Raw genomic sequence first — 9831 nt, forward strand, 5'->3', positions numbered from 1 at the left:
CCAACGCAGGGTTTGAACCCACGAACTGTGAGATCATGACCTGAGCCAAGGTCGGGTACTCAACCGACTGAGCCACCCAGGCGCCCCTGAAGACACCTCTCTAACTGCCATTGGGTATCGGGGCTCAGCTTGTTTCCCTGCACCACAGTCCTAGACTCTGCTGCTTAAACAGCAGCCACACTTGCTTTTGGAAAGCAGGCATAGCCACCACCAGCCTTTGCCAGAATGAGCTCTCCAAGGCCCAGGCTTTTCCCAATTTAAAACAGAGGGGGTGCTTGCTGTCTGATGGTGGGTCCTAGGTTACATGTCCAGGCCTCAGTTGCAAGGAAAGTTAGCAATGCACCTTGCAGCAGTGATCTCTGCTTTTTAAGGTAGAGGGTTCCCCAAACATGGAAATTGCATTCAAGTACTAGGCAGTAAGACAAATGACAAGGATTATCCCCTGGGGCCTTGTCCATTCTAAAACAGGAGAGCAATGTGAGGAAAACCATGTGTTAGTGTACTACATGTTTGTGTTCTCCCCAAATTCATGTATAAAAGCCCTACCCTCTATTATGATGGTATTTGGAGATGGGACTTTTGTGAGCAGTTAGACCTTAAGGGTAGAGTCCTCATGATGGGATTACAGCCCTTATAAGAAAACACACAAGAGAATATGCTCCTCTCTCTGCTTTCCATGTGAAGATAAAACCAGAAGATGGTCAGCTGCACAGAAGGAAGAGGGCCCTTACCAAGAATGGAATCTGCCAGCACCTTGACCTTGGACTTCCAGCCTCCACAACCGTGAGAAAGAATTGTCTTCTGGTTAAGTCCCCCTGGTCCATGGTATCTTGTTATAGCAGCTGGAGCTGACTAAACACAGCGTTTTGGGGAAATAGGCCTGGCGGAGTTTTTAGGACAGATTGTACGAGAGAGATTGAAAGGGAGGGACTACATAAGGAGTGGTATAGGAATGATCTGATTACCTTGTCATGGTGTCTCACCAAGGGAGGAGAACTCTAGTCTCATATAGATAATTTCTTTCTTTTTTAAAGTATTCTTTAATTTTTTTAATGTTTATTTATTTTTGAGAAAGAGAGAGACAGAGACAGACAGACCATGAGCAGGGGAGGGGCAGAAACAGAGGAGACACAGAATCTGAAGCAGGCTGCAGGCTCCAAGCCGTCAGCACAGAGCCCCATGTGGGGCTCAAACTCATGAACCATGAGATCATGACCTGGGCCGAAGTCAGATGCTTAACTGACTGAACCATCCAGGCACCCTTCATATAGATTCTCTCTAAGCAGTCTCAATCTTGAGGGGCATAAGCTGAGACAGACAGACCAATAAGCACACAGACAGATACACGGACAGGCAGATTCATCCGGCGCGCAGGAGGTGGTACCGTCTAGTCGTGGAGGTGTGCTTCAGCTCCAGAGCCCGAGGTGAAGACTCCAGTCCACTACTGGATGCCTTGCTAGCTATGGAAACTGGGGTCAGTTAATTCGCCTGTAAGCCTCAGACTTGCCAACTGTAAAAAGGGGATACTGACAGCATCTACAACGTGCAGTGAGAACCAGAAGGACTTGTGCACAAAGAACTGGCAGAGTGGCTGCCCCAGCCAGATTGCCAATAAATGCTGTGTATTAATAATGATATTCTGACGTGAGGTCGTGAGGCTGGCCTGTTTGGTAGGCATGGAAGTGAGGCAGGGAGGGCGAACGTGGGGGGATGTGAAAGGCAGCACAGACGGGGCATTGTGACAGATGGGGGCAAGGGCGCAGGGGAGAATAAAGGGTCAGAGAAGACTCCATAAATTATTGATAAATCATCTCTCTCATTTGGTTCTTGGCATCGGGTTGTTTTGATTTGGGCTGGCGTTTTTCAGATAAAATAACAGGAAGAGAACAATTGAGAATTTGATCTGATAGAATGTATTACCCGAGAAGTGAAAGAATGTCTGAGCACAAACCCATAGGCAAGCGAGGAAAAGGGCACCATCCCCTCCTCCTCCTCCCCCTTTTCCACCTTCTCCATCAAAAGAGGATGCTTGAGAACATAGAGGAAGGGTTTTTGCCTGACTTTACCAGTCAGATAAACTGATCCTTAATCAGAACTCTTTGCTTTAAATCCATGTGAGAAGGAGACAGGATATAAATTGCAAATAAATAAATAATCAGGTCAACTCATCCCCTTAAGAATTAGTTCCTTTCTTGGCAAATGGAGGTCAGACCTAGACAAGGGGAATAAGAACTGGTCCCAAACTTGAGACTGACCTCACTGAAAGGTCAGTCCCTGTACAGTGTCATTCCTCATGGGGGCCCCCGAAAGCCCGCACATTCTAGCCTCTTATCGCCAGGAGAGGTAATGGTTGCCAGGCTTATATCTAACAGAAGTAGATGTGATTTTCCATTACCATCCAGTCTCACCTGACAGAAGGGTAACTGGGGAATGAAAGATAGGATTTACGGATGATTTTAAGAAGCTCCCATTTATATGATGCCTTGCTGCTGAAAGTGTATTCCAGAAACCAGAAGCATTGGCATCCCTTGGGAGCCTGGTAGACCTGCAGGGCTTTGGGCCCCACCGAATCAGACCAGCTAAATCAGAATCTGCATTTCAACAAGATCCCCAGGTAATCTGGGGGATCACTGCTTTTGAAAAGTGCTGCCTGAAGGCAGGAGGGAGGAGTGGGTATAGAGAGATCAGTTTTATGGAAGACAGAAGGATGAGGCACTGGGAAGGTGGAAGCAGAATGCAGGTCTCACTCATAATTGTGTCTGGAGCTTCTGGGCTTCTGAGAGGTGTTTAGACCAGTGACTCATAACAAAATCTCTTGCAAGGTAGAAGGCAGCAGTAACAGTCTTCACAAAGTTCTCTGAAAGCCGGAAGCGTCATGTCAGCTCCGCTCCAGGTGCAGGGCTGCTGTTGACGACAGGTTTATTGAGCTCAGCGCGTGCAGAACACTTGCCCTCTTCCTTTAAATTGGAAACAGATTGCAGCGCCGTAGGCAGTGTCATTGAGAAGGTGGCGACTGCCTTGTTCCCCTCTCCAAAGTCACCCAGAGTAAAAGTGGATTCTAACATCCCTGGGCCACTCTGGCCGGACTTTTGGGCCCTCCTAGAATAACTTTCTAAATACAGCTTCTTCTTCAGTTTGTTTTGTAATTCCCTATTTTAGAGGTTTTGAAAGCATGACCCTCAGACCAGTAACCTCCGCATCACCTAGGAACATCAGAAATGTAAAATTCTTGGGTCCCACCCCAGATCTACTGAATCAGAAACTCTGGGGTTGGGGTAGCAATCAGAAACAAATTCCTGGGAGTTTCTGATGCCAGCTGAAGTTTGCAAACAAATGACCTACTTTTTACTTTTATTTTTTTAAATGTTAATTTATTTTGGGGGGAGGAGGGAGGGAGAGAACGAGTGGGGAAGGGGCAGAGAGAGAGGGAGACACAGAATCTGAAGCAGGCTCCAGGATCTGGACTGTCAGCACAGAGCCTGACATGGGACCCGAACTCACGAACCACGAGACCATGTCCTGAGCTGAAGTCGAATGCTTAACCGACTGAGCCACCCAGGAGCCCCAAGTTCTTGATATTTTAAAGAGAACTTTTGCAAGTAGTGTTACCTGTCCTCTCATTCTCTCTCTCTCTCTCTCTCTCTCTCTCTCTTTCTCTAACACACACACACACACACACACACACACACACACACACACACCACCTTTGTGAAACCAACAGAGCAGGTGTCCAATCATATTCTCCATTTTAATGGGTAAGGAAACTGTCCCCAACCACACAGCTGTTTGATCCCCAGGAGTCAGAGTGATTTTGGTTTTGAATTTTCAGGAAACATCCAATGCACAAATTCTGTAAGGTCTCATTCAGGAATGGACATGTCTCCATTGATAAGGCTATTTTCTCTCATGCATTCTGAAGTTCTGTAAATCTTTTTGGAGGCCTCTTGGAGTGACTGGAGATGTGGAGAATCTTGGACTACTTTTGCTTTATTTGCAAAGTTCCTTTTTGTTATGCTCACTAGAGCTAGTGCCTTTCCAGTCCCTTCCATAGAAGGGGTCAACAACCTGAGGCTGATTTGCTGTTTGCCTTTGCTTAAAATTTGAAAGCTTCCACAAGGCCCAGATGTTGGGGTTAGGGGCTGGAAGCTCTACTTTAAAAGGCAAGACTGCTTGCCCTTTGGGGACATTAGTGTGGGTTTGCTACTGCCACGGTAGTTGCATGTCCTGTCTACTTCCCAGCATACCCAAGGGTGTACTGTGATCAATGCATATTGGACCAGGAGTGGAAAGCACGGGGAGAAAGGAGGTGAGTGGGCAGGAAGATAGGACCCATCAGAAGGTACCCCTCCACAGACAATGGGACCATGTAGCTTCTGGCTCCGGGCTATGCCTGAAAAGCAGTCTCTGAGAAGCTACCTGGTGGTGCAGGAAGAATGTTTAACTAGGATGGGAAGATTTGTGTTCTGGTCCCAGTTATCCTGATTCATGTGCTCTGTGAGTTTGGGCAAATTACTTAAGCTCTTGGGCCCCTCTTTCCACACCTATTAAATGGAAGGATAAACACCTGCCTGCATGTTTCCCAGAGGTGTTGCAGGACTTACTGAGGTCTGCCTCGGAAAGGAACCATAGCCTGGGCAGTGCTATGCAAAGTGAAGTGCTGGGCATTCTGCATGATTCCTTGCGCTGTGTGGTCCCCACTGCTCTGCCCCTCAGGGAGACCTCTGCCTTTCCTCTCCCGTGGGAGGATAGAAAATGCCTTTCAGGGGATCACAGAAGCTTCTTGCAACAGGGCAGTGATTCTTCAGCAATGCTTTTGTATGCCTGGACTCAGGGCCACCCAGAGGAGCCCCAAGAGGGTCCCTCACCCCTCTTTGCCCACGAGGCTCTGCCAGTGCCCTCTTCCACCCAAAGCACAGAATCCAACCCTATGAAGACAGTCTCTGTTCTGTCCTCCATGAAGCTGAATAGAGTCCATTCTCCTTCTTCTGCACCTTTTATCTCAAAGGATTCCTGAGCACACAATACACTTTATAGCCTGGTCCTCTGCCGCTAGATAATAAAGGGTCTTTCATTGACCAGTGCTGTTGAAATGCCACCACCTCCGCTGGGCAGCTGCCACACAGCTGTTCTGAACTGTACAGAAAACATCTCTCAATTGTAGGTCATTTAGAATGTCATACTCTGATGAGGGCCTGGGACAGCACCAAGGCCTGCAGGTTATAGGAAAGCCTAGAGCTTCGTAACACACACACACACACACACACACACACACACACACACACACACTTAAAGCAACCTCCCAAACAATTCTAAGAGAGCCCAGACTGAATTCAATAATATGATGTTGGTTTGTTTTGGAATGAAGATCCAAACTTTAACCCTGTTCATTTTTGCCCTATTCAAAGTGGTCTCCATTATAAACAATTGGGCCTCTTACAATGAGAGTTGTATAAATAAAATGTGAGAGTGGTATAATTAGCTTTACTTGGTCCTGTCTCCAAAGAATTATGGATATCAGTGTGTTTTGCCTAATGCGTTTCCACAAAAGTTTGCCATGTGCCAGAACTGGCTGGGAGCTGAGAGGCTAACATGAAGAGGACAGTTTCTGACCTTAAAGTCACGCACATTCAGATGTTCACCTTCCTGATGTAAAAGGAAAGGGCTTGGGGGTAATTTCAGACCCCTGACTCTTGTTCACAACAGATGGGCCTCTCCAGGCCAAACAGCCAACTGGAATAGCCCTGACAGCCAAAGGCTACTTGAGCCCGCCCTCAGTTTCCCTCTTACTATTCAGAGGAAATCCAGAGCAAGTTTGGGGAGCTTTTCAATAATTCTTACATAAAAACCTTATAGTTATGATACCAGAAATGACTGCTGGCATTTGGGTTTCTTTTCTAGTGCTAACTACAGCCAAGCATAATTTTTATTAAGTTTTCTTCAAAGGGATGATTCAGATTTTTATTGTGTTGTTTAGATTTTATTTCTTTAACTGCCCAAATAAATGTCCCATAACAAAGGAAGTTTGCATTGTGACTATTCCAGGGATCTGTGTATGTGGGTCTAATATAGTGCTTAGAACACCCACCCCCTTAGCTCTTTAATTCCTGCTGCTTTTGTGGGTGTTGGCTACTTTTAAAGTTCACAGAATCCCTTCACAGAATCCCTCAGGAGCACAGTGGGAGAAGGAGGAAGAACACTGTGATGGCTTAAAGTCTGTTCAAAGACTCAAATTTGGGGGTGCCTGGTGACTCAGTTGGTTAAGCATCCGACTTTGGCTCAGTTAATGACCTCATGGTTTGTGGGTTCGAACCCCGCATCAGGCACTGTGCTGACAGCTGGGAGCCTGGAGCCTGCTTCAGATTCTGTGTGTGTGTCTCTCTCTCTGCCCCTCCCCTCCTCTCTCTCTCCTCTCAAAAATAAATAAACATTAAAAAACAAGACTCAAATTTGTGTTTTCCACAGAACCATCTAAAACCAATCATCGACAATTTGTTAAACACCAATTTGTGCCAGAGATATGGTGGGGACTTGTCAGAAGTCTAGGGGTAGTATATGAGCTATATAAGGAAAAATCCTTAGGGAGATCTGGGGAGCAAGATGAGATAAACATGGGAAATAATGTGAGAATAGTCCATGATGATATGTCATTAAGTACTACATTTTCTGCTGTGGACTTCAGGGCTCAGTTGGGAGTTGGGAGTTGCAGTTCAGCTGAGAGGAGACATTAATTGACGCAAAGGCAGACAAATCAGAGTGATGGCCAGGTACAATTATGTATTGATAAGCTAGGTTGAAAAACTTTTTGTTGGAACAATAGTTTTTAAACACTCAGTTGACCATCAAGATGATCCATCAGCGGCCACATGGTCATTCCATGGAGTTGTCAACTTGCTTCTGTAGCGCCAACTTTTACCTTCTCTTCCACTAAGGGCAGTCTTCCCAGGGAGACAGCGCCGCCATAGGCTGGTGGTTGAACTGCAAGTGACATCAGTCCAGTGGTGGGAAATTGCACAACGGGTATTTCTACAACGTCTAATCCAGTGATTCTCCCACTTGGGTGTACATCACGATTATTTGGAGGTCTTGTTACACAGATTGCTGGATCCTACCCATAGGGTGTCCAATTCAGTAGGTCTGGGGCTTGAGACAGAACCAGAGAGCCTTGCATATTTAAGAAGTCCTAGGTGATGCTGATGAGATTGGTCCAGGGGCCACACTTTGAGAACGACCCATTGAATCCATTATCTCTGTTTACAAATGAGGAACCCGAGGCCCAGAGAATTCTGAGTTTAAAAAGTGTATTAGAAGGCCCTCCCCGCTCACTCTGTGCTGAGTCCAGTCTGAGATTTTATTTTATTGTATTTTTTTTGTTTTTTTATTTTTTTTCAATATATGAAATTTATTGTCAAATTGGTTTCCATACAACACCCAGTGCTCATCCCAAAAGGTGCCCTCCTCACTACCCATCACCCACCCTCCCCTCCCCAGTCTGAGATTTTAATTGTTGGAGAGCTGAGCGCCTCTAATCTCAGCAAAAGTTCTTGCATATTTAGGAACAGATCTTCCCCCAGTCAGGACAAACCAGCTAACTTTGAGGGGCTTAAGGCTATGAAAATGTTACATTAATAAAATAATATTTTTCTTTAAACTACTAATTTCTTATGTCCTTGATCTTACAGCCTGTAGGTGGCAGTGCCTTCCTTCTGTATGTGCAGCTAGAGGCTAGACCAGTTTCATTTCTCGAGGCTCTGGGAAGGCTGCACCACCTACAGCGGGAGAGATTAGGCCACCTACCTGGCCCAGGACAGCTCCTCCAGGGACAGCGGAATCAGATAACAGGATTTAATATGCTGAGAACTGTATTGTTCTTGATCCTACGTGAGGGTTTTTTTTTTTTTTTAATTTTTTAATTTTAATGTTATTATTTTCTGATTTTTTTGTTTAACTAGTTCCATTCTTATTCTTTGCACAAGGTATTACAACTTAAGCTCTGTGAAAAGCCCGGAACCAGAGACATAGAGACGTGGAACTACTGAAATGCCACAAATTTATTTATTGTAAGAGAGCATTCTTTATGGGAGAGGTTTCTGTCCACCAAAGCACCCTTTTATTGGTGCAAGTAGGGGGCGGGGAGGGAGAAAAAAGGAAAGTATGATTCTAGAAGCCACATTGCAGAGATGCCGAAGGGAGGTTCAAACAAGTGAGTGATTGTTCATTAGCTACAGTCAATGATTAAACATGAATTCCCCATTTCCATATGACCCTGGGACTTGCAGATGACCTGTTGGTATGTGATTTCCATTTCGTCAGCAGTCACTGACATGAAATGTAACATTCCCTGTGTGTTCAAAATGAAAATGAAGTCACATTGTAAGAGTCTGAGGTGTGTGCTTGCAAACACCTAGCCCTGCATACTTGTGTACTCTGCCTCTCAAAGACCCCAAGGTCGGTCCCTTTCCCAACTTCCCTTGAAAGTCACTGAACTGTCCCCGCTGCTTCCATGCCAGAGAAACATTCTGATCTGATGCCTTTTGAACATTCCCTCCTTTCTGCCTCCACAAAGGGAATCATGATTCATTCCCCAGTACTGATTTCTCTCTTTCAGGTCATGCAAAGCTCAATTAATTCCATCTCAGTTAATTTCCTAGTATGTTACTATTACTAACTACTAACATATTGTTACATACTACCATACTGTTACAAACTGAAGCTGTCCTCCCCAGGTTACCCAGAGTTGACCTTAACCTCTCATTTGGCATTCAAGGATGTTAGTTTCCACCTTATTTCTTCAGCCTCATCTCCTTCTATTTTTTACCCTCCTTCTCTGCACTCACTCTGAACCTCCCATCATTTCCAAAATGATTTCATGCCTGTGGTTTTGTACATTTTGTTCCTTCTGAAAAATTCCTGTTCATTTTTGAGGATTAACTGTCATTTGGGGGAATCATTTCCAGAACCCCCAGGCCAGCACCATGGTCTTCCTTTCATAGAGCACGTTATAGGTAATGCATATGTTGATGTGTCTTTCTCCCAGCCCCTCACCTCATTTTGTTCCTTTCCCCCCTGCACCCTCCTCCACAATAGGTCATTGATGTGATAGTAGTGACTGTCTCATTCGTCTTCATATCCCTAAGACCTGGCCTAAAGCTGGGCAGATAGTAGATGCTGAGTAAAAATGTGTGGGTTTTTAATCAATGAATCGGATGTTTCTTTCAAGCACTGGGTGGCTCAGTCAGTTGAGCATCTGACTCGATTTCAGCTCAAGTTGTGATCCCAGGTTTGTGGGATTGAGCCTCACATCTGGCTCTGCACGGAGCATGGAGCCTGCTTAGAATTCTCTCTCTCTCTCTCTCTCTCTCTCTCTCTCTCTCTCTCTCTGTCTTTCTCCCTCTTGCTCCCTGCTTATATGCTCCTTCTCTCACACTCTCTCTCTAAAATAAAAAAAATAGAAAAGATGCTTCTGTCGTTTCTTCTGGGAAGCCCCTCCTTTCCCAACTTCAGCCTTTTCCCCTCTATTATTTCCTTGCGAACCAACAAAAATAACTTGAGTTCTACAAGTAATGGGTTTGTATCAAGGACAAGACAACAATGTTGAAGTGAAGAGCTTGAGTGACGGTTCTCCTCCTACCACCACAAAACCAGCATCTTCAGGGTCTCCAAATCCTGGAAAGTTGTCTGAATTGCCTTCCAGAATATTCACAGACGTTTTCATCTACCTCTTTATCTCTCCTAGATGAACTGACCTTTCCTCAAGCACCAGAATTAAGTAAGTAAACATGATTTGTTTGTGATTATTATATGTTTTGTTATCGGTTTTGAAACAATCTTGCA

The sequence above is a fragment of the Panthera leo genome, chromosome B3, assembly GCF_018350215.1.
Source record: "Panthera leo isolate Ple1 chromosome B3, P.leo_Ple1_pat1.1, whole genome shotgun sequence".
Taxonomy (NCBI): domain Eukaryota; kingdom Metazoa; phylum Chordata; class Mammalia; order Carnivora; family Felidae; genus Panthera; species Panthera leo.